At 40.6% G+C, this 26,726-nt stretch overlaps 1 protein-coding gene across 1 annotated transcript in view; it reads left to right on the forward strand.

Annotated features, from left to right (window-relative positions):
- The first annotated feature begins 5,185 nt into the window (after window positions 1-5,185).
- Window positions 5,186-26,726, forward strand: part of LOC135547556 (zinc finger protein 385B-like) — a 169,081-nt gene continuing 147,540 nt past the window's right edge. Inside the window, 1 exon segment of the mRNA XM_064976663.1 lies at window positions 5,186-5,264. The gene's annotated coding sequence lies outside the window, so the exon portion shown is untranslated.

A 26,726-nucleotide genomic window follows, 5' to 3' on the forward strand; every position in this document is an offset into this window, starting at 1 on the left:
AAAATGGGAGCACCGATGAAAGAATGTATAGCTGGGTGTCAAATCCACCACAAATCCATGCATTACCAGATACTATAGTGTATCCTTTAATTATTTTTCATACTGGCTTAAGGAATCCATAATTTGTTTTAGATTTATTGTAATGCAATTACTGCTACTAACTATAAGTTGCACATCTATGGCTATAACTGTCCAATGTGACAAAGTTCACAGGCACTATTACATGCTGATAAAATTGTGCACCATTCCAGGCACATTTGGCATAACTTGTTTGCTTTCACAAAACAGACTCTGTCATTTCTGACTCGCAAAAGACGCAGGGGACATTAGCAGAAATGTTTTCTTCAGATGGGACTTCAAAATATTATTGTACTCGTAAATTATTCGGTCATTGAACCACTTGTTGACATTGTTTAATATTTTATAATCATCTTTAGTAAATTTGTTGGAATTAGACATTTAGACACAGAAGAGTCATTCTTTGTGCATTTGTCAGAGTACGGATTACTTTTAACTTTCTGAAGAACATTTAGTACTTTTTCAATGTGTTTCTTTTCATATGATACCAAATAGAACACAGCTTGCTTCAGGAATTCTTGGACCTACTCTAACTTGATATTGATACTTGAGTGCAGTCAATATACTAGAGCTTGCCATGTAGTGTGTACAATTTCACAAATGGGTAATTATCTGAAAATGTTATAATACTAGATTATTCAAAAAAGTGTATGATATAACCTACCGTTCAAAATGTTGGGGTCACTTAGAAATGTCCTTGTTTTTGAAATACTTTTTTTGTAACATAAATTGATCAGAAATACAGTGTAGACATTGTTAATGTTATTAATGACTATTGTAGCTGGAAATGTCTGATTTTTTTATGGCATGTCTACATAGGTGTACAGAGGCCCATTATCAGCAACCATCACTCCTGTGTTTCAATGGCATGTTGTGTTAGCTAATCCAAGTTTATCATTTTAAAAGGCTAATTGATCATTAGAAAACCTTTTTTTGCAATTATGCTATCACAACTGAAAACTGTTGTTCTGATTAAAGAAGCAATGAAACTGGCCTTCGTTATACTAGTTGATTATCTGGAGCATCAGCACAACTGAGCAAGAGGACAAGTATATTAGAGTGTCTAGTTTGAGAAACAGACGCCTCACAAGCCCTCAACTGGCAGCTTCATTAAATAGTACCCGCAAAACACCAGTCTCAACGTCAACAGTGAAAAGGCGACTCTGGGATGCTGGCCCCTCGGAACACAAGAGTGATGGTTGCTGATAACGGGCCTCGGTACGCCTATGTAGATATTACATAAAAATCGGACATTTCCAGCTACAATAGTAATTTACAACATTAACAATGTCTATACTGTAATTATGATTAATTTTATGTTATTTTAATGGACAAAAAATGTGCTTTTCTTTCAAAAACAAGGACATTTCTAAATGACCCCAAACTTTTGAACGGTAGTGTATATGCAGGATAGATTCAAGCTCTAACCAGTTCTCTGCTGACCTGCTTACCTTTGCAAATAATGTTTTTGGAGCAGGATAACATTAAAGCTTGACTACTAAAATGTATTAGCAGTATTAAATGTTTTACAAATCTTGTTATCTTGGGATGCTTGCAGTGAAAGAAATATGACTTGGTTCAACTCGTCTTTTTTTACCCTGGCTATACATGGCTTTCTTGAACTGACTGCAATTTTGAGAGCATAAATGTGGAAGAGGAGATCATTGGCTAAGAAAGTTGAAGTTGGCATTTCCTTCACAAAATATTATTTAATGTCACACATATCGCTGTTATGAAGCCTCTGTTGAAGCAATGGTTTGTGTAGTCTGTCCTGTTTTCACTGCATCCAACTGTGAAATGAAGTTGTTGAATTGCTGATTTGGACTGTTTGCTCTAAGTAATCTTTTGTGACATTCTTTGAAAGCGGATGTTTTCTTCAGAAATTTCAGAACAGGAAAGGCTTTACCCTCAAGATGATTAGGTAGATAGTTACATGTTGGAATAACATCAATACCTGAATCTGACTTACAGGACTATACTTGCTCACTGATATACTATGTATATAAAAGTATGTGGACACCACTTCAAATTAGTGGATTTGACTATTTCAGCCACACCTGTTGCTGACAGGTGAATAAAATCGAACACAAAACCAGGCAATCTCCACAGACAAACATTGGCATTAGAATGGACTTACTGAAGGGCTCAGTGACTTTAAACGTGGCACCTTCATAGGATGCCACCTTTCCAACAAGTCAGTTTGTCAAATTTCTGCCCTGCTAGAACTGCCCCGGGCAACTGTAAGTGGTCTTACTGTAAATTGGAAACGTTTAGGAGCAACAACGACTCAGCTGCGAAGTGGTAGGCCACACAACCTCACAGAATGGGACTGTCCTTGGTTACAACACTCACTACCGATTTCCAAACTGTCTCTGGAAGCAACATCAGCACAATAACTGTTCGTCAGGAGCTTCATGAAATCGGTTTCCATGGCCGAGCAGCCTCACACAAGCCTAAAATCACCATGTGTAATGCCAAGCTTCGGCTGGAGTGGTGTAAAGCTTGCTGCCATTGGAATATGGAGCAGTGGAAACGCGTTCACTGGAGTGATGAATCACGCTTCACCATCTGGCAGTCCGACAGACAAATCTGGGTTTGGTGGATGCCAGAAGAATGCTACCTGCCCCAATGCATAGTACCAACTGTAAAGTTTGGTGGAGAATGAATAATGGTCTGGGGCTGTTTTTCATGGTTCGGGCTTGGCCCCTTAGTTCCAGTGAAGGGAAATCTTAACTCTACAGCATACAATGACATTCTAGACGATTCTGTGCTTCCAACTTTGTGTCAACAGTTTGGGGAAGACCCTTTCCTGTTTCAGTATGACATGCCCCTGTGCACAAAGCAAGGTCCATTATACAGAAATGGTTTGTCGAGATCGGTGTGAAAGAACTTGACTGGTCTGCACAGAGCCCGGACCTCAACTCCACCGAACACCTTTGGGATGAATTGGAACGCCGACTGCGAGCCAGGACTAATTGCCCAACATCAGTGCCCGACCTCACTAATGCTCTTGTGGCTGAATGGAGTCCCCACAGCAATGTTCCAACATCTAGTGAAGAGCCTTCCCAGAAGAGTGGAGGCTGTTATAGCAGCAAAGGGGGCACCAACTCCATATTAATGACCATAATTTTGTAATGAAATGTTCGTCAAGCAGTTATATCAGAGATTCTGTAAAGGCCCTCCCTCATGACATAATTCATAAAAATATAGCTGTTGCTGTGTCCTCAATGTTTGTAGATTCTATAGAGATAATCTTAAGAGAGTCAAACATAAACTGTGCCCAGTAGTGTACTTTTTTGGTGGTTACCCCTGAATGACAGATTACTGATTATTCAATCTGTAGGTCAACTTCTCTTTGCCATGTGCTGGAAGATCAATAAAGCGATATAGGGATACAGGGTTTCGTATTACAGTGGTGACCTTACATGAGAATCATAAAGTATAAAAATATCTGTAGTGTTGGTCCGAATTCTTTGTTTACTAAGTACTGCTGATTCTACAACTGCATTGCCTGCTGTTTGGGGGTTTAAGCCAGGTTTCTGTATAAGCACTTTGTGACATCTACTGATGTAAAAAGGGCTTTATAAATAAATGTGATTGATTGCTGCACATTTACTGCATGTGTGTGGTGCTTCTCGCTTTGTAATATTTGCTTGAAAAGAATGTCAAGAGTGCCTTTTATGTGTGGAAGTTGAATGCTAAACATTGAAGTTTCTAATAATCACTTGTATTTTCTCACAAATTACAATTTGGAGAGATGGGCTATGATCCATGAATCAGTCCAAAACCCAAGTTCAGGAGGCCAACCTTCGGATTTATTGCGTCTTAGGTCGGTTTAGGAAAATTGTTGGAAGGCTATGCATAATTAGGGTGATATAAACCTATAGCAACATGATTTTACTAGGATGATATCTCAATTACAGTGCCTTGCGAAAGTATTCGGCCCCCTTGAACTTTGCGACCTTTTGCCACATTTCAGGCTTCAAACATAAAGATATAAAAAAAATATAATTTTGCACGCCCAATTTTTCAGTTTTTGATTTGTTAAAAAAGTTTGAAATATCCAATAAATGTCATTCCACTTCATGATTGTGTCCCACTTGTTGTTGATTCTTCACAAAAAAATACAGTTTTATATCTTTATGTTTGAAGCCTGAAATGTGGCAAAAGGTCGCAAAGTTCAAGGGGGCCGAATACTTTCGCAAGGCACTGTATATTATATTTGTCTGGCGACGTGATTGACCAGATTTTTTTGCCACATGTCAAGGCGGTCCTTGGGCTGATTTAAATGTGTAAAGGTGCACCCATTACCATCACCATTAGGTTAATCTAGGCCAGTCCATCATGGTTTACATTGTGTCTGAATTTGTTTACATTTTATTTCACACTGGAAGCAAACAGGGTAAGCAAAACAACTCATATTCAAGACAACATCAGTACATGGATGTATTGTTTTGGAATTAATATAAAATGCAAGACTAAATACATATCTATAACACAGTCCCCCTCCAAAACTAACCATATTTGGTTAGTAGAGACCATACCGAGTATTTCCCACCCCCACTGAGACAGGTAGAACATTTTTCTCTCTGCAAGCCAATTAGCATCCCATGTACAGTCTATTACAGTGTATTGCATTGGAGGCTATGGAAGGGGTGGAGAACTAAGTGCTGCTGGGTATGTACGATACAGTGCCCCTCCAAAACTAAACATATTTGGTTAGTAGAGACCCTACTGAGTATTTCCCACCCCACTTTAGCTGATACAAGTACAAAAGTTATCTCTATAGCCCAATATTCACAACATACCAGTACATACCTTGTGTTTGTTCATTATTGGTCTTAATTTTATTTTATTTTTTACATATTTTCATTTGTTTTCATAAATTTGTTATTGTATTTTCTTGTTGGCATAATAAAAGTGTCCATAGTCAAATTCAATATCATTTAAATGTGAGTATCCATATTGCAATGTTTTGAAATGCAGGCTTTTATTTTGAAAGTTTCCTTATTACCATATGAAAGTAACGTCATTGTTCGTGCTGCTGGCAGAATACTACTCAGCTCCTCGCTGTCAAATATTTGGAGCGCTAGTCAGTGGAGAAGGCATTTGGAGTAGCCGGCCGGCAAGCTGAAAGAACAGAGCGGAGACCGTTTTACTTTCCTGACTTCCAAGCCGAACCACAGGTAAGTCAATAAACTGCAAGACGTGATTGATTATGAAATGCATTCGATCGGATTTCCTTGTATTTTACAGCGAAAATGTGCAAGGTAAATAGATGGAGTCAATGGGAAGTTTCATATTTCTATTTCCACTAATACGGCAGCCAGTCCATTTTATTTCTTCACTTTTCACTAAAAGAATATACAAGGGGCATTTTCCTTTAATTTACGATAAGATTAGTCTAGTTTTGGAAGGTATTTTCTTAAGTAAAAGTTATCTGGAAGTTTTAGATTGCAATAAAATCGTTTCTTTATTCTTTGTCATTATATTTTGAAAGTGCGCTTGTCGGCTCTGTGATATGCGACCAAGTTATGTCAACTGAGCATCCTAGTGCATAGTTTATATTCTGCGGACCTGTAATGCACGTGTTATTAATACATCAGTAGAGGTTATTTCTTACATTTGTCTCGGCTCTTGCACATCTGCCACCTGTTAGGAAATACATCGATGGCTTCGTGTCAAGTAGATAATTTCCTTGGTGGCTAAATAGGACATGCATTTATTCCAAAAAAGAAGGAAATCAAATAAAAATATATCTCTCTATCTAATTATTAGGTTTTAGGTTCTACAGCAACAGTGATCGTTTGGCGCAGGTCAGTCCACCTTGATTGTAGGCAATGCGTGAGATAGAAGACTGTCTGCGAAGACTGATAGGCTAACGGTTTCGCTTTGTGTAGCCTAGTGATAATGCTGTCAATCAATGGGCTGCATTCCTTTATACTAATCCATTTTTCCAACGTAAGGTCATGTGTTTTGTTGTCTGTTAGGCTATTTGTTTTGTTTCAATGTGAGAACTGTTTTGCCTACAGTGCCCAGAATGCTGTTTGAAAATGTTAGAATAAGTGGATGAGACTGCAACAATCACCAATAGCTGTATTCACTTTTTTTTAACCTTGTTTGACATTGACAGATCATTTTCTATACACGATTTATTGCAGGATAGATTGGGGAAAAAGTGATTTAGTTCTGTCCTTGAGCTGTTCTTGTCTATTCATGTTCTGTAGTATGTCATGTTTCATGTTTTGTGTGGACCCCAGGAAGAGAAGCTTCTTCTTTTGCAACAGCTAATGGGGATCCTAATAAAATACCAAAATAACATCCCGAATACCAAGTCACAACCATTGTTTATATATGTTTTATGCAGTATCTGTGGGTGCGTGTATGTGTGTGTGTTTTTATGTGTATGTGTGCTTGTGCATGCCTGTGTGTGTGGTGTGTATTTTGCATTGACAGACTGATTAGGGCCTGATCTATCTGTGGCCTGGTGACCTGGCATGTTCTGAGCGTGTGGTTCTGCCACCTGCCTGCCCAGCTGCCAACCATCACTCTTGGCAGGCAGGTTGAGGAGGAGCACATTGTTTTGTCATGGTTGCTTATTGACGACACCAATGGAGTACAGAGAGATTTTATTGAGTGGGTGGGGCAATGAAAGGTGTGTGTGTGTGGGGGGGGGGGGGAGAGAGACAGAGAGAGGGAATGGTTGTATTCCTTGTAACAAAATGGACGGGCTTTATTCAGTTGCAAACTATCATGCCAATCTCATGGACTGACACTCATTTTATCTATAACTCCTATTATCCCCAGCACAATTCCTCAATTCCAAATCAAGTGGTGTGGGGCTGTCGTTGGGATGAAACACAAACTCAGGATTGGGGCTTTAATCGCCATCTATAATAAAGTCAACAGCTATTATTTCTGCACACTCTGCTACTGTGCTAACTCTTAGGATAGGATAGGCATATGTGATCCCTGTCCCTGCCTCTGTCCCTATCCCTGTCCCTATCCCTGTCCCTGTTGTTTGACTGCTGCGGCTGTGCAGTGAGATAAGATGGCTTTGACTGGCAGACCTGGGTGAAAATTATATTTTAAATCTTTCAAATGCTTTTTAGCGTTTGCTTTTAGTGCACTATATAGGGAATAGGGTGCAGACTGTAATTAGTCCCATTCTGTCTGGTATGATTTATAGAGCCTCCATCTCAGTGTGAAGGTGATCTATAGGATACTGAAAAACAGTCTGGATCCCAAATGGAACCCTCTTCCCTATATCAGGCCTGAGCAATTCTAGTCCTCAGGGGTAACACTTTTCCCCCATCCCTGACAAACACACCTGATTTAAACTAACTGCATTTTGAACTGAAGATCATGATTAGTTGATTGTTGGAGTCAGGTGTGTTAGCTGGGGCTGGGGAAAAAGTGTGACACCAGTTAGGGCCCGAGGACTGGAATTGCCCAGGCGAGCTCCTTATGGGACACAGCTCTGTATATCCTCCTCAGCACTCCACCTGTTCTCTCCTGTAGCTGTGGTTGTAATCATTCTCAGTGTATTGGAAGCAATGAGATTGACACTGTTGACAATGATATGATGAGCCTTGTCTAGGAGCACAACAACACTGTTTCACACCCACTTTCTAGGTATGATATGTATGATATGTATGAGTGATGCTGACTGTAATCAACTTTTCAATACATTTGCTACATTACTTCCATGATCTAACTGTAAGATGTTTTCTGGTCAAGGTTACATCATTATACAAACTGTTAACGAAGGGGAATGAATTGTTGGTTGGTTTGAATATAAAATATGTTTACACACAACTCTCTATCTCTCTCGCTCTCTTTTTTCTTTCTATCTGTGAATGCAGCAAATGTATTCACATTTCATATTTAGGCCTATTTTTACTCCTGGTGAAGCTGAGCCCAGGGGCTGCCTCTTGTAAAGTGGTCAGGATTGGGGCAGAAACTAATACATTGTCACAGCACGTCTCTACAGAGTTTAACAAATGATAACCAGGAGACTGTGTCTGCATCCGAAATGGCACCCCATTCCCTATTTAATATATACCTATATAGTGAATAGGGTGCCAATTGGGATATAGTCTAGGATGGAGGGATGGAGGGATGGAGAGAAAGATGGAGGGAAGGCCCATTTCTTTTAAGGTTTCTGTAACTGACAGATGCATATCTGTATGCCCAGTCATGTGAACTCCATAGATTAGCCTAATTATGTGACTTCAATTGACTGATTTCCTTCAATTGACTGATGTTGCATTTATATTTTTGTTCAGTATGGCAGGATGGAGTGGAGGACAAGGCTGGAAGGTAGAGGAAAAGAAGAGAAAGAGAGAAGTAGTCTCCTTCTTTCTTTCTTTCTTTCTTTCTAAAGGGGTAATGAATCATACAGTGTCGTTCCTGACAGGACTAGGGCGTTAGGTCCTATTTCAGGAGAAACAGACAGTGAAAAGGAACACTGTCTGCCTGAAAACATCCAATAGAGATTTGATGTGTGAAACCTGTGCTACATACTTTGATATGCCATTGAGCTGATGCTTTTATCCAAAGCAACTTACAGTACCACGAGTGCACACATTTTTTACATGTGACCCCAGAGGGAATTGAACCCATAACCCTGGCGTTGCAAGGACCTTGCTCATATTAACTGAACCACACAGAATTACACATTACTTTTTATTTTCGTCTTGCATGTTTGTTTTAGTTACTACTTCCATTTCACCTCTGATTTAAACAGCTTATTTCACCCTATGGTTCTTTCTTTCAAGTGGCCTTTTAATTGCTCCCCTGCCTCTGGTCTTGTCAGGTTGTCTCATTGGCCACAATACTGTGTGGTTCACTGGCATGACATCCCCTAACTAAACTCTCTTTATGCATGTCTTATTTCTCTGTTGTTTGTTTGTCTCTTTATCAAAATGCTAATGCTAACCCCTGACCTAGCATGGCACAGCTAGTACACTGCCATGGCACAGCTAGTACACTGCCATGGCACAGCTAGTACACTGCCATGGCACAGCTAGTACACTGCCATGGCACAGCTAGTACACTGCCATGGCACAGCTAGTACACTGCCTTGGCACAGCTAGTACACTGCCACGGACTGGCAGGATATATGCTAATTTGGACATTTTCTTCTTGTCGGAAATTAAAATTCATATTCCACAGCTTCTAATCTAAAACATTAAGATGTGTACTCATTGCAAAGGCAATACAGATCGTCAGGGGATGTAACTTTGCGCTTCAGTTCATGACGACTAATTTATGTGTCACAAGTTTTTTGACTCTACACTATTATGGAACGATATGCAATACCTCAAATATGGTCACGCCCCCAGTAGAATGAGCACATAGTAAAAACAGCACAGCAGGTAGAAGACAAGATGAGGGCCTGTCTCAGAGTAGGAGTGTCGATGTACAGTATAGTAAAAACAGCACAGCAGGTAGAAGACAAGATGAGGGCCTGTCTCAGAGTAGGAGTGTCGATGTACAGTATAGTAAAAACAGCACAGCAGGTAGAAGACAAGATGAGGGCCTGTCTCAGAGTAGGAGTGTCGATGTACAGTATAGTAAAAACAGCACAGCAGGTAGAAGACAAGATGAGGGCCTGTCTCAGAGTAGGAGTGTCGATGTACAGTATAGTAAAAACAGCACAGCAGGTAGAAGACAAGATGAGGGCCTGTCTCAGAGTAGGAGTGTCGATGTACAGTATAGTAAAAACAGCACAGCAGGTAGAAGACAATATGAGGGCCTGTCTCAGAGTAGGAGTGTCGATGTACAGTATAGAATCAGGTCCCCACTCTTATTCATTATGATTTAAAAGACTAAACTGATCCTAGATTAGCACCCCCTACTCTGAGACTCATTGTGAATGCGGGTCTAGGAGGCAAGGCCGTAACATAACAAGCATCGACTGAGATATGCCAGAACCACTAACAGGACATACAGTGCATTCGGAACACATTCAGACCCCTTCACATTTTCCACATTTTGTTACGTTACAGCTTGTATGTTTTTTTCCCTCATCAATCTAATGACAAAGCAAAATCAGGTTTTTGAAATGTTGGCACATTTATTAAAAATTAAAAACTGAAATATCACATTGACATAAGTATTCAGAGCCTCAATCAATACTTTGTTGAAGCACATGGCAGCGATTACAGCCTCGAGTCTTCTTGGGTATGACGCTATAAGCTTGGCACACCTGTATTTGGGGAGTTTTTCACATTTTTCTCTGCAGATCCTCTCAAGCTCTTTCAGGTTGGATTGGGAGTGCCGCTGCACAGATATTTTCAGGTCTCTCCAGAGATGTTCGATAGGGTTCAAGTCTGGGCTCTGGCTGGGCCACTCAAGGACATTCATAGACTTGTCCAGAAGCCACTCCTGCATTGTCTTGGCTGTGTGCTTCGGGTCGTTGTCCTGTTGGAAGGTGAACCCTCGGCCCAGTCGGAGGTCCTGAGAGCTCTGGAGCAGGTTTTCATCAAGAATCTATCTGTACTTTGCTTCATTCATCTTTCTCCTGACTAGTCTCATAGTCCCTGCCGCTGAAAAACATCGCCGCAGCATGATGCTGCCACCACCATGCTTCACTGTAGGCATGGTGCCAGGTTTCATCCAGATGTGACACTTGGCATTCAGTCTAAAGAGTTCAATCTTGGTTTCATCAGACCAGAGAATCTTGTTTCTCATGGTTCTGAGAGCCCTTTAAGTGCCTTTTGGCAAATTCCAAGTGGGCTGTCATGTGCCTTTTTACTGTCTATCTGGCCACTCTATCATAAAGACCTGATTGGTGGAATGCTGCAGAGATGGTTGTCCAGTCCTTCTGGAAGGTTCTCCCATCTCCACAGAGGAACTCTGGTGCTCTGTCAGAGTGACCATCAGGTTCTTGGTCACCTCCCTGACCAAGGCCCTTCTCCACTGATTGCTCAGTTTGGCCGGGTAGCCAGCTCTAGGAAGAGTCTTGGTGGTCCCACACTTTGTTCTTGGGGACCTTCAATGCTGCAGAAATGTTTTGGTACCCTTTCCCAGATCAGTGCTTCGACACAATTCTGTCTCAGAGCTCTACGGACAGTTCCTTCGACCTCATGGCTTGGTTTTTGCTCTGACATGCACTGTCAACTGTGGGACCTTATATAGACAGGTGGGTGCCTTTCTAAATCATGTCCAATAAATTTAATTTACCACAAGTGGACTCCAATCAAGTAGAAACATCTCAAGGATGATCAATGGAAACAAGTTGCACCTGAGCTCAATTTCAAGTCTCATAGCAAAGGTTCTGAATTACTTATGTAAATAAGGTATTTCAATTTGTTGTGTTTTATAAATTTGCTAATATTTCTAAAACCTTTTTTCACTTTGTCATTATTGACTATTGTGTGTAGATTGATGCAGCATTTTAATTACAGTGGGGCAAAAAAGTATTTAGTCAGCCCCAATTGTGCAAGTTCTCCCACATAAAAAGATGAGAGAGGCCTGTAATTTTCATCATAGGTGCACTTCAACTATGACAGACAAAATTAGAAACAAAATCCAGAAAATCACATTGTAGGATTTTTAATGAAATTATTTGCAAATGATGGTGGAAAATAAGTATTTGGTCACCTACAAACAAGCAAGATTTCTGGCTCTCACAGACCTGTAACTTCTTCTTTAAGAGGCTCCTCTGTCCTCCACTCATTACCTGTATTAATGGCACCTGTTTGAACTTGTTATCAGTATAAAAGACACCTGTCCACAACCTCAAACAGTCACACTCCAAACTCCATTATGGCCAAGACCAATGAGCTGTCAAAGGACACCAGAAACAAAATTGTAGACCTGCACCAGTCTGGGAAGACTGAATCTGCAATAGGTAAGCAGCTTGGTTTGAAGAAATCAATTGTGGGAGCAATTATTAGGAAATGGAAGACATACAGACCACTGATAATCTCCCTCAATCTGGGGCTCCACGCAATATCTCACCCCGTGGGGTCAAAATGATCACAAAAACAGTGAGCAAAAATCCCAGAACCACACGGGGGACCTCGTTAATGACCTGCAGAGAGCTGAGACCAAAGTAACAAAGCCTATCATCAGTAACACACCACGCTGCCAGGGACTCAAATCCTGCAGTGCCAGACGTGTCCCCCTGCTTAAGCCAGTACATGTCCAGGCCCGTCTGAAGTTTGCTAGAGAGCATTTGGATGATCCAGAAGAAGATTGGGAGAATGTCATATGGTCAGATGAAACCAAAATATAACTTTTTGGTAAAAACTCAACTCGTTGTGTTTGGAGGACAAAGAATGCTGAGTTGCATCCAAAGAACACCATACCTACTGTGAAGCATGGGGGTGGAAAAATCATGCTTTGGGGCTGTTTTTCTGCAAAGGGACCAGGACGACTGATCCGTGTAAAGGAAAGAATGAATGGTGCCATGTATTGTGAGATTTTGAGTGAAAACCTCCTTCCATCAGCAAGGGCAATGAAGATGAAACATGGCTGGGTCTTTCAGCATGACAATGATCACAAACACACCGCCCGGGCAACGAAGGAGTGGCTTCGTAAGAAGCATTTCAAGGTCCTGGAGTGGCCTAGCCAGTCTCCAGATCTCAACCCCATAGAAAATCTTTAGAGGGAGTTGAAAGTCCATGTTGCCCAGCAACAGCCCCAAAACATCACTGCTCTAGAGGAGATCTGCATGGAGGAATAGGCCAAAATACCAGCAACAGTGTGTGAAGACTTACAGAAAACGTTTGACCTCTGTCATTGCCAACAAAGGGTATATAACAAAGTATTGAGATAAACTTTTGTTATTGACCAAATACTTATTTTCCACCATATTTTGCAAATAAATTCATAAAAAATCCTACAATGTGATTTTCTGGATTTTCTTCTCATTTTGTCTGTCATAGGTGAAGTGTACCTATGATGAAAATTAACTTGTTACGGCTGCGGTACCTGTAAACAAAGAAATTAGCGTAGCCGGCGCTACACAAAACGCAGAAATAAAATATAAAACATTCATTACCTTTGACGAGTTTCTTTGTTGGCACTCCTATATGTCCCATAAACATCACAATTGGGTCTTTTTTTTTTCGATTAAATCGGTCCATATATACCCAAAATGTCCATTTATGAACACAGTGAAATCCAGAAAAAAACTCAGTTTCCAAACGCAACGTCATTTTTTAAAATTAAAAAAGTTGTCTATAAACTTTGACAAAACACTTCAAACTACTTTTGTAATCCAACTTTAGGTATTAGTAAACGTTAATAAACGATCAAATTGATCACGGGGCGATATGTATTCAATAGCAGCAAGTTTGGAAATCGTTGTCCGTTTTCCCCCTTCCATAACTTCCTGCTGTGTACTCGACGACAGGATGTGCCTATTACTCATCTGACCAAGGATTAACTACAATACAATTCACAACACTGGCGACATCGTGTGGAAGCTGTAGGAACTGTAAACTGGTCGCTATCTATTTTACCTTGCCATAGACAACACAGAGACTGGCGGATTGATAACAGGTTTCCTTGGGATTTTGACTCCGAAACACGTTCTGTTATAGTCACAGACATCATTTAACCAGTTTTAGAACACAGAGTGTTTTCTATCCACACATACTAATCATATGCATATACTATATTCCTGGCATGACTAGCAGGACGTTGAAATGTTGCGCGATTTTTAACAAAAAGCTGCGAAAATTCGCAGCATCCTTAACAGGTTTTAAGTGGGAGAACTTACACAATTGGTGGCTGACTAAATACTTTTTTGCCCCACTGTACTTAATCCATTTTAGAATAAGGCTGTAACGTAATTAAATGTGGGAAAAAGTCAAGGGGTCTGAATACCTTATGAATGCACTCTATCTTGGATGAGAAGTTAAAATAAGCTGTATTTTGAAAAATAGACCCGTGCCCAGTCTGCTTTCTCTCTCTGAGTGGGTGCTACATTGCTACTGTAGCCACTGACTGAACAGACACAGTCTGTAACATCCTCTTGTTCCTAAGGCTGTAATGTGGAGCCAAAGTGTGGTCCTTGCCAGACACTGATCTGTAAGTCCACTGCTTGGAATAATTTCAAATTTCAAATACTTAAGCTGGTGTTTGAATGATCTTGCCTGGTGCAAGAAACCAATAGAATATTGCAAAAGTGCAAATCCCATCCACCTGGCACTCTAGGCAGGCCAGATAGCAGCTCAGTACCAGAACTTTCATTAAACCACAGGTTAAGAAAAAGCCTGTTAACTACACACACAGCAAGAGCTGGATACTGATCCAATCAGGAGTGTTTCTAACTTCAAAATGCAACAGCCGATACATTTTCAGTTTTACATGTATTTATTTATCACAGGAGTTTTAGTATGCAAAGGTCAAGAGCCATGCGTCCTCCGAAACACAACCCTGCCGCACTGCTTCTTGACACATGGCTTGCTTAACCTGAAAGCCAGCCACACCAATGTGTCAGAGGAAACACTGTACAACTGATGACCAGAGTCAGCTTGCATGCACCCGGCCCGCCACAGGAGTCACTAGAGTGAGATGGGACAAAGGCATCCCGGCCAGCCAAACCCTCCCCTAACCCAAATGATGCTGGACCAATTGTGCGCCGCCTCATGGGTCTCCCGGTCAAAATGTACATCAAAACTAGACGTTAAACTGATGTTTATGCCCAGTGGGCTATAACCTCAGTTGAACCTTTGTATTATGTGATTAACTTTACCACCTTTTCCTCTGTTGATATTTTTCTGGTTTCTGATATATTTTTCTGTCCCTTTTACTATCTCCGCGGTTCTAGACGAGAGACTGACATACTATTCCTCAACCTACAAACTGTCAATGTGGTTTACAGGGAAAAACAGCTTTTCTTGTGGGTTCTGAGTTGAGTGAATCTTTTAGTGTTTTAGCTTACTCATGCAGGTCCTTGTTAAATATATATGTGTTTTAATTATTCAGGGAATTCTTGACATCAGAGTTTCAGTGAGATGATCTGTTTAATCTTAGTTACCACTGACAATGATGTGGTTGTATTTTTTTTACATTTGATTTTTGAATTTCAGAAGGTACTTAATCACTTTTCACCTCAATTAAAATTGCCCACAGACAGTTGTGACTGTACTGCCACACCTTGATTCAAAGTAGACATGCTGCCTGACACTGCCTGGGAAAATAATGCCTCATGTCGTCTTTTTCTCTCACATTTGGGTCCTTAATCACTTTTCTGCTCAATATTACCTTAGTTGTTTTAGCATCAGCACCTTCTTTTCAATTAACATGAACCTAGTTGTTGTAGCATCAGCACCTTCTTTTCAATTAACATGAACCTAGTTGTTGTAGCATCAGCTACCTTCTTTTCAATTAACATGAACCTAATTGTTGTAGCGTCAGCATCTTATTTTGAATTAACATGAACCTAGTTGTTGTAGCGTCAGCGTCTTATTTTCAATTAATATAAACCTCGTTGTTGTAGCGTCAGCATCTTATTTTGAATTAACATGAACCTAGTTGTTGTAGCGTCAGCGTCTTATTTTCAATTAACATGAACCTCGTTGTTGTTTCAATTAACATGAACCTAGTTGTTGTAGCGTCAGCGTCTTATTTTCAATTAACATGAACCTAGTTGTTGTAGTGTCAGCGTCTTATTTTCAATTAACATGAACCTAGTTGTTGTAGCGTCAGCGTCTTATTTTCAATTAACATGAACCTAGTTGTTGTAGCGTCAGCGTCTTATTTTCAATTAACATGAACCTAGTTGTTGTAGCATCAGCACCTTCTTTTCAATTAACATGAACCTAGTTGTTGTAGCGTCAGCGTCTTATTTTCAATTAACATGAACCTAGTTGTTGTAGCATCAGCACCTTCTTTTCAATTAACATGAACCTCGTTGTTGTAGCGTCAGCATCTTATTTTCAATTAACATGAACCTAGTTGTTGTAGCGTCAGCGTCTTATTTTCAATTAACATGAACCTAGTTGTTGTAGCGTCAGCGTCTTATTTTCAATTAACATGAACCTAGTTGTTGTTGTCTTATTTTCAATTAACATGAACCTAGTTGTTGTCAGCGTCTTATTTTCAATTAACATGAACCTAGTTGTTGTATGCGTCAGCGTCTTATTTTCAATTAACATGAACCTAGTTGTTGTAGCGTCAGCGTCTTATTTTCAATTAACATGAACCTAGTTGTTGTAGCGTAACATGAACCTAGTTGTTGTAGTCTTATTTTTTTGAATTAACATGAACCTAGTTGTTGTAGCGTCAGCGTCTTAGTTGTTTTGAATTAACATGAACCTAGTTGTTGTAGTTGCGTCTTATTTTCAATTAACATGAACCTAGTTGTTGTAGCGTCATGCGTCTTATTTTCAATTAACATGAACCTAGTTGTTGTAGCGTCAGCGTCTTATTTTCAATTAACATGAACCTAGTTGTTGTAGCGTCAGCGTCTTATTTTCAATTAACATGAACCTAGTTGTTGTAGCATCAGCACCTTCTTTTCAATTAACATAAACCTAGTTGTTGTATGAACCGTCAGCGTCTTATTTTCAATTAACATGAACCTAGTTGTTGTAGCATCAGCACCTTCTTTTCAATTAACATGAACCTCGTTGTTGTAGCGTCAGCATCTTATTTTGAATTAACATGAACCTAGTTGTTGTAGCGTCAGCGTCTTATTTTCAATTAACATGAACCTCGTTGTTGTAGCGTCAGCGTCTTATTTTCAATTAACATGAACCTAGTTGTTGTAGCGTCAGCGTCTTATTTTCAATTAACATGAACCTAGTTGTTGTAGCGTCAGCGTCTTATTTTCAATTAACATGAACCTAGTTGTTGTAGCGTCAGCGTCTTATTTTCAATTAACATGAACCTAGTTGTTGTAGCGTCAGCGTCTTATTTTCAATTAACATGAACCTAGTTGTTGTAGCGTCAGCGTCTTATTTTCAATTAACATGAACCTAGTTGTTGTAGCATCAGCGTCTTATTTTCAATTAACATGAACCTAGTTGTTGTAGCGTCAGCGTCTTATTTTCAATTAACATGAACCTAGTTGTTGTAGCGTCAGCGTCTTATTTTCTTATTTTGAATTAACATGAACCTAGTTGTTGTCTTATTTTCAATTATGAACCGTCAGCATCTTATTTTGAATTAACATGAACCTAGTTGTTGTAGCGTCAGCGTCTTATTTTCAATTAACATGAACCTAGTTGTTGTAGCGTCAGCGTCTTATTTTCAATTAACATGAACCTAGTTGTTGTAGAATCAGTGCCTTTTTTTCTTATTTATTTAAATAAAAAGTGATTGAGTCAAATTGGGTAAAAAAGTGTAAAACAAAATCAGTTTGAAGATTTGAACTCTATCAAACCTGTGAAAAATATAGGATAAGTGAAATTCGGCAAGGAAGCAGCATTAAGTTATGTGTAGAGTGATTTATATATATATATATATATATAGAGAGAGACAGAGAGAGAGACAGAGAGAGAGAGAGAGAGAGAGAGAGAACGGCTAAGTGACAGCTGGGAAACATTACAGCACCTCTAATCCTTTCAACAATGACACCACAGTGCCACGCAGGACGGACACACACACACACACTCCGCTGACGTAATAGGAAACACACCACGTTAACCATATCCTGATACTGACGAGAAACTGAGAGAGGGTCGGCAGCAGTCTGTAGGCCACACACTCACATTCACACACACACGGATGTCTTATACAACCACTGCGAATAGAACATGTCCACGGTCAGTCCCTGACATCTGCACTACTTTTGAACCGGGTCAATAGAAAAGGCCTTTTAATAGAAACATTAAATGGATTGTAGCAAATATGACAAGTGTACCACAGAGCGTTTTAAATAGAGTTGAACATACTGCAGGTTCGTGTCCCAAATGGCACCCTATTCCCTTTATAGTGAGGAGGGCCCTGATCAAAATTAGTGCACTATAAAGGGAATATGGTGCCATTTGGGATGCAGCCATAGTCCCATATGGCAGGTGGACCACAGAGGTTAACACAGAGTTGAGTCCTCGTTCTACTTCCTCTAACTTGCCCTCCTTCCTTTCCCGTCCCTCAGCCTCAGGTACGTGTTGCTGTCTGGGAGTAACATTACAGGGATCATGAATACATCCATTAGCTGAAGTGCGCTGCTGTTAAATTATTTGTGGTTCCCCTAGATCAGTGGTTCCCAAACTTTGTATAGTCCCGTACCCCTTCAAACATTCAACCTCCAGCTGCGTACCCCCTCTAGCACCAGGGTCAGCGCACTCTCAAATGTTGTTTTTTGACATCATTGTAAGCCTGCCACACACACTATACGAATCATTTATTAAACATAAGAATGAGTGCGAGTTTTTGTCACAACCCTGCTCGCGGGAAGTGACAAAGAGCTCTTATAGGACCAGGGCACAAATAATAATATAATAATAATCAATCATTTTGCTCTTAATTTAGACATCTTACATATAAAACCTTATTTGTTCATCAGAAATGGTGAATAACTCCCCACAGGTTAATGAGAAGGGTGTGCTTGATAGGATGCACACAACTCTGTAATGTTGGGTTGTATTGGAGAGAGTCTCAGTCTTAAATCATTTTCCATACACAGTCTGTGCCTGTATTTAGTTTTCATGCTTGTGAGGGCCGAGAATCCACTCTCACATAGGTACAGTACGTGGTTGCAAGGGGCATCAGTGTCTTAACAGCGCGATTTAACAAGGCAAGAAACTCTGAGCGCAGCCCTATCCAGAAATCTGGCAGTAGCTTCACAGACGTTTTCACAGAACCGCTTGTTGCAATTTTGATGAGGCTCTCTTGTTCAGATATTGGTAAGTGGACTGGAGGCAAGACATAAAAGGGATAACGAATCCAGTTTCGGGGAAAGTACCTGCGTAATTGCGCACCCAGCTCACTCAGGTGCTTCGCTATACCACATTTGAAATTGTCCGTAAGCTTGAGTTAATTTGCACACAAAAATCATACAATGATGGAAAGACCTGTGTGTTAATGCAGACAGAAAAGAGCTCCAACTTCTTGATCATAGCCTTCATTTTGTCCTGCACATTGAATATAGTTGTGGAGAGTCCCTGTAATCGTAGATTCAGATCATTCAGGAGAGAAAAAACATCACCCAGACAGGCCAGTCGTGTGAGAAACTCATCATGCAAGCAGTCAGACAAGTGAAAATGATGGTCAGTAAAGAAAACTTTAAGCTCGTCTCTCAATTCAAAAAGACGATTCAGTCGTTTCAGTACTTTGCCCCTTGATAACCAGCTCACTTCTGTATGTTGTAAAAGCGTTACATGGTCGCAGCCCATATCATTGCATGCATAATGCAGAAAATACACATGAGTTCAGAGGCCTTGCTTTAACAAAGTTAACCATTTTCACTGTAGAGACCAAAACGTCTTTCAAGCTGTCAGGAATTCCCTTGGCAGCAAGAGCCTCTCAGTGGATGCTGCCGTGTACCCAAGTGGCGTCGGGAGCAAATACTCCGCTATGTCTCCCTGTCATGGCTTTTGCGCCATCAGTACAGATACCAACACATCTTGACTACCAAAGTCCATTTGATGTCACAAAACTGTCCAGTACTTAAAAAAATACCCTCTCATGTTGTTCTGGTTTACAGAAGAGGATGTCTTCCTTAATTGACCCCCAATAAACGTAACAGATAAATACCAGGAGCTGTGCCAGGCCCGCCACGTCTGTTAACTCATCCAACTGTAACGCATGTAATTCACTGGCATGTATGCAAAAATGTAATTGTTTCAAAACATCTCCTGACATTTCATTGATGCGTCCTGTTGTTTGATGAAGGCATTGTCTGTGTCATTTTTTGGGACTTTTTCCCCAGCATTGTCCCAGCCATATTCGCGGCAGCAGGAAGAATTAAGTCCTCCAAAATAGTATGGGGCTTGCCTGTCCTAGCCACTCAGTAGCTCACCATATAAGACACTTCTAGCCCCTTCTTATTAATGGTATCTGTTGCTTTTATACATATCTTACTACTCAAAAGTTGTCTTTATTTTCGCTCAAAAAACTCCCATGGCTTATTTTTCAAATTGGCATATTTCATCTGCGCAAGACTGAAGGTTTCCCCAGAGAGAGTAACTGTAACGATTCTCGGCATCGTCTGATGAGGAATATGAATGATCGGACCAAAATACAGCGTGGTACGTGTCAATGTTAACTTTATTAATCTGAACACAAAATAACAAAGGTGAAATGACCAAAAAATAAAATAAAATAAAATAATAAAATAAAATAAACAGCCCTATTAGGTGACAAAACAGGAAACAACTACCCACAAATACAGGTGGGAACAGGCTACCGAAGTATGGTTCTCAATCAGAGACAACGATTGACAGCTGCCTCTGATTGGAAACCATACCAGGCCAAACACATAGAAATACAACACACAGAACAAAACATAGAATGCCCACCCCAACTCACACCCTGACCAAACAAATATAGAGACATAAAAAAGGAACTAAGGTCAAAACGTGACAGTAACGGTTAATGTGATTGGATGTTAATTATTTTACTAGGCTATCTGTAGTTGACATTGTGTTGTTATTTCTCTGAACACTAGATGGTCTAATTTTATTTTTGGCAGTTAAACAAGTCTACTCAAATGTATAGCCCCGTTGGAAAATATAAATGTACTGTTTGAAAAGGGGAAGACATTTTTTATTTTTGTATTTTGTATTTATACAGTAAAAGTCTGAAGTTTACTTACACCTTAGACAAATACATTTAAACTCAGTTTTTCACAATTCCTGACATTTAATCCAAGTAAAAATTCCCTGTCTTAGGTCAGTTAGGATCATCACTTTATTTTAAGAATGTGTAATGTCAGAATAACAGTAGAGAGAATGATTTATTTCAGCTTTATTTCTTTCATCACATTCCCAGCGGGTCAGAAGTTTACATACACTCAATTAGTATTTGGTAGCGTTGCCTTTAAATTGTTTAACTTAGGTCAAACGTTTCAGGTGGCCTTCCACAAACTTCCCACAATAAATTGGGTGAATATTTGGCCAATTACTCCTGACAGAGCTGGTGTAACTGAGTCAGGTTTGTAGGCCTCCTTGCTCGCACACGCTTTTTTAGTTCTGCCCATAGGATTGCGGTCAGGGCTTTGTGATGGCCTCTCCAATACCTTGACTTTGTTGTCCTTAAGCCATTTTGCCACAACGTGGGGTCATTGTCCATTTGCTTGGGGTCCTTGTCCAGTTGAAAGACCCATTTGCGAACAAGCTTTAACTTCCTGACTGATGTCTTGAGATGTTGCTTCAATATATCCACATCATTTTCTACCTCATGATGTCATCTATTTTGTGAAGTGCACCAGTCCCTCCTGCAGCAAAGCACCCCCACAACATGATGCTGCCACCCCAGTGCTTTACGGTTGGGATGGTGTTCTTCAGCTTGCAAGCTTCCCCCTTTTTCCTACAAACATAACGATGGTCATTATGGTCAAGCAGTTCTATTTTTTTTTCATCAGACACCAGAAAGTACGACACCAGAAAGTACGATCTTTGTCCCCATGTGCAGTTGCAATCCGTAGTCTGGCTTTTTTAATGGTGGTTTTGGAGTAGTGGCTTCTTCCTTGCTGAGCGGCCTTTCAGGTTATGTCGATATAGGACTCGTTTTACTGTGGATATAGATACTTTTGTACCTGTTTCAACCAGCATCACAAGCATCACAACCAGCATCACAAGTTTCTTTGCTGTTGTTCTTTGATTGATTTGCACATTTCGCATCGAAGTACGTTCATCTCTAGGAGACAGAACTCATCTCCTTCCTGAGCTGTATGATGGCTGTGTGGTCCCATGGTGTTTATACTTGCATACTATTGTTTGTACACATGAACGTGGTACATTAAGGCTCCCAAGGATGAACCAGACTTGTGGAGGTCTACAATTTTTTGATTTTGATTTATTTTTATTTTCGCATGATGTCAAGCAAAGAGGCACTGCGTTTGAAGGTAGGCTTTGAAATACATCCACAGGTACACCTCCAATTGACTCAAATGATGTCAATTAGCCTATCACAAGCTTCTAAAGCCATGACATAATTTTCTGGAATTTTCCAAGCTGTTTAAAGGCACAGTCAACTTAGTGTATGTAAACTTCTGACCCACTGGAATTTTGATACAATGAATTATAAGTGAAATAATCTGTCTGTAAACAATTGTTGGAAATATTACTTGTGTCATGCACAAAGTAGATGTCCTAACCGACTTGCCAAAACTATAGTTTGTGAACAAGAAATTTGTGGAGAGATTTAAAAATGAGTTTTAATGACTCCAACCTAAGTGTATGTAAACTTCCGACTTCAACTGTATATATAAAAAAAATGTGAATCACATTTTTATTTGGCGTACCCCAGTTTGGGAATACCTGCACTAGATAAAAGAGAATTGTCATATTTGTGACTGGTTCACTGCACCTTCCTCTTTCCACTGGTCCTCATCATCCTCTTTGGACCTGACAGAAATCACATCGGTCTGAAATCACTGCAGCCAGACTCTGAACATAATCTTTACTTCTGTTGTAGCCCTTTAGCCTGTAATTTTTCATTTTATGTTTTACTCTAAATGTTACGATTGGAGTTTAGTATTGTATGAGGCATTATTTTCCATTCTTCAGTCTAGTTGTCTGCTTTGAATCAAAGTGCAAAGTGTGACGGATAGGCAGCCACAGATGTTGTGGCTAGTACCCTATAGCTACAGTACATAGGCCTACCTCATACCCCAGCTAACCTCGCACATCACAATCAGCTCTCTAGAAACACCCTTTTGCCGTGCAACACTACACAGATCTCACAGAACAACACTTGTAACCCGGCTGTTTTTTGTGGATAATCTGTCCAGTCAGTGAGAATACAAATCAGCTATATTAGACGTAATATGATTGCAGGAAGGATCAAATTATAACACAAATGGCCCGGCATGTAGGTTAACAGCCAGGCTTTGTAAAGGCTATCTGTGAGTTTATTGGTCCAGGCCAGATTAGGATTACTCACCCAGAGATAATTGTGAGGTTAAATAATCCTAATACCGAATGTGTAACAGCAGTACGGATCAACATGTCCATTTCTAATGCACGGTTATGATATTGAAAATGATTTCCACCTCCATTCTGTCTTTCCCTACATTTCGTGATGCAGTGATGCAGCTAGCGTGCTAGTAAATCGCCTGTGACCTGTGATTGTCTGTAATCCATTGGGTCTTTGTAGTACACACAATATGAAGCGTAGGCTATTATATTATGTCACACAGCGCAAGTGATTGGTTGCCCCTCTTATGCCCCTCCTGTTACCATACTGAGGAAAATGCACATAAAGATAGATAATACACTGTTCTATTTAATTATATGACAGCATGCCATTGGTATTTATGTGTGATAACTGATTATGTAAATTCCTGGTATTCTCCAACATGTATTTTCTATAATCCCGGAAGGATTTGATGTTTACCACAAATGTTTATTTTATTTTATCCACAATTTTTCTAGCATTTTCATTTGGTGGTGGTGTATGAATTAAAATGTTTGCTGTCTGTTAAATCTCCTGTAACTCTGTTAGTTCACTTTGCACACAGTGTTACTCCTGTTCATCTCTGCAAATAAATAGTGTCAGGACCCAGGAGAAGGCAGCACTTGAATAGTCTTCTTAACCTTCTGTTATTTTGCTGCTATCCCGGAGTTCTTGTCATCTTCTTAAAAGCCTTTGTAATTCTCAGTACGTTGGCTTGCCTCGCTTCCTCACACCTGTGTTGTTGGTGGAAGCCGGTCAGTCCATTGCAAAAGGTCAACCCACATTCAGTAAAATGCTGGGTAAATAGTGGACAGAACACACATTGGGTTATTTTGACCCAGCCAGTTGGGTGACTTAGTCGGGTTGTTTTCTTTGAAGTCTGGAGGCGTGGCTTAGTAGGGCTGTGGCTTTCAGATAGTTGTTTTTAGCCACCTGTGAGAATAAATATAATCCCTGTTCATCATATTAAGTCTGGGAGATATGGCCTCCTGGGTGGCTCAGTGGTTAAGGGCGCTGTACTGCAGCGCCAGCTGTGCCATCAGAGACTCTGGGTTCGCGCCCAGGCACTGTTGTAACCAGCCGCGACCGGGAGGTCCGTGGGGCGACGCATAATTGGCCTAGCGTCGTCCGGGTTAGGGAGGGCTTGGTCGGTATGGATGCCCTTGTCTCACCGCGCACTAGGGACCCCTGTGGCGGGACAGGCGCAGTGTGCGCTAGCCAAAGGTTGCCAGGTACACTGTGTTTCCTCTGGCACATTGGTGCGGCTGGCTGCCGGGTTGGATGTGCGCTGTGTTAAGAAGCAGTGCGGCTGGTTGGGTTGTGTATCGGAGGACGCATGACTTTCAACCTTCATCTCTCCCGAGCCCGTACGGGAGTTGTAGCGATGAGACAAGATAGTAGCTACTACAACAGCTTCTCAACAATTGGATACCACGAAATTGGGGAGAAAAAGGGGTAAAAAAAAAAGTCTGGGAGATATAGCGAGAGTATTACCAGAGTATTTTGTAGTACCTTTAAATATATATATATATATATACCTTTTTCATGATATCCAATTGATAGTTACAGTCTTGTCCCATTGCTGCAACTCCCCTATGGACTCGGGAGAGGCAAAGATCGAGAGCCATGCGTCCTCTAAAACACGACCCTGCCAAGCCGCACTGCTTATTGACTCACTGCTTGCTTAACCCGGAAGCTAGCTACACCAATGTGTCGGAGGAAACACCGTCCAGCTGGTGACCGATGTCAGCTTGCTGGTGCCCGGACCGCCACAAGGAGTCACTAGAGCGCGATGGGACAAGGAAATTCCCTCCGGCTACTGCAATGCAGTACCTTAGACCGCTGCGCCACTTGGGAGGTCCTGTACAATAATTTATCATATGTTTACATTTTTTAAAATGGTATTTTATTTATTTTTGTTTGTTTTTTGGGGTGTGTGTGCTACACCACTGCTTATAATTATGTTAAGTATACTGTAGCTGTAAGAAATCTAAGATGTGTCAAATAAACTATATCCAGCTCAGGGCTCCAGCTATGCGTTTGGTTTGCTAACTTGCTATCTAAGCGGTAATACTGTGTGTCCCGGTATGGTACAGAAACAGTATGATATTATGAAAATCTGGATACCACCCAACCCTAGTTTGTACACTGCTAACATTTAAACATTATAACAAAGTGGGATATGCATAGGCACTTGAGGAACTCATACTCTTGTGTAAAGCCTCATAAAACCTACAAAAGTGTCAGTGCTAAACATTAACATGTGATGACAATACAAAAGAACATGAACTGGAATTACATTAACTACCACGGGTGGCCCAAAATAACTATTTGAAAGCAACACGGCTACTAAGCCATGCCTCCAGTCTACTGATCATCGCTCAATAACCCAGCATCAATTGCCCAACAATCCAACTAAGTGACTAAACTTGCTGCGTCAAAAGTAACCCAACATGTGTTCTGTTCAATATTTACCCAAATCGGGTAGTTAAAAAAAAATGGATTGCAAACGTAGTGTTTTGCTATAAAATGCACAGTACATGGCACACTCTCCTAGTGGCTTGTTCTTGGACCTGATTATGTAGCTCTGGCGCATACTTCAGTTGTCTGTTCTCTATAGTATTAGCAGTAGTGGTAGTATTAGTTGTAGTTACTGTATTATCCTAGATGGAAGACTGATTTGCAGCATACTTTGGACTGGTCTGTTCCTTTGTCTGCTCCATGTGCCTTTGTGTTTGGAGCACAAGTGACTAAGCCCATTTCCATCATAGAATATAGTTTCCAGTCCACCCCCCCCCACCACCACCCTGCCACCAGGAGGAATGAGTCCCATGTCAGGCATGCAGTGTTATCAGCGTATGTTAAGGGACACAGCCATCCATGACTTTAACACAGATTGCCCAAATTTGTTCTAGTCTCTCTAGTCGCTAGTCCTTTCAGCTACACTGCCATACTGACAGACAGACAGGCAGGACTGCACAGGCAATTACTGGGCACCATGATTTTCAGGTGTGTTCTCAGGGGGAGGAAAATCCTTCACAGAAACGGGTCTGATTTCCAACCTGTCAAAAAGCAAATGGAAATGTTTTGCCCTATTTGTTAGATTAGTCTGCTGCTTGGGTGAGCAGCCCGAAGTAGTCAGAAATTAAGGGAAAAGTTTCAATTGTAGTTACTTTCTCTATTCAGACCAAACAGCATTCTTAGAGTTCTTTCTCTTTTATGGACCAAACAACCTTTTCTCGTAATGTTCTTCTTCTTCTCTGTTCTTAGTAATGGGGTCACATTCCGCTCCTGTCTGTAGTGGGTTGTGGTTATGTGCCTCTAATGTAAATAAGCCAACCCTTCACCTCTGTGGCGTTATTGTCTAGCACCAAGCCATCTGGTCATCACAGCTTACAGGCAGGCCTCCCACGTTTTACCTTTCTCTCTCTCTCTCTCTTCCTCTTTCTCCTCTCTCTCTCTCTCCTCGTTCTCTTACGCTCTCTCAACTTGTATGTCACTGTGAATATCACACAGTACTCGGCAACAAAGAGTGGTGTCATCCTCCTGGACAACCTGTAAATGGATGGTATATATCGATATTTATGAGCCGGACTGATGCCTTTGTCCAAGGTGACTGT

This window comes from Oncorhynchus masou, chromosome 10 (assembly GCF_036934945.1).
Source record: "Oncorhynchus masou masou isolate Uvic2021 chromosome 10, UVic_Omas_1.1, whole genome shotgun sequence".
Lineage (NCBI taxonomy): Eukaryota > Metazoa > Chordata > Actinopteri > Salmoniformes > Salmonidae > Oncorhynchus > Oncorhynchus masou.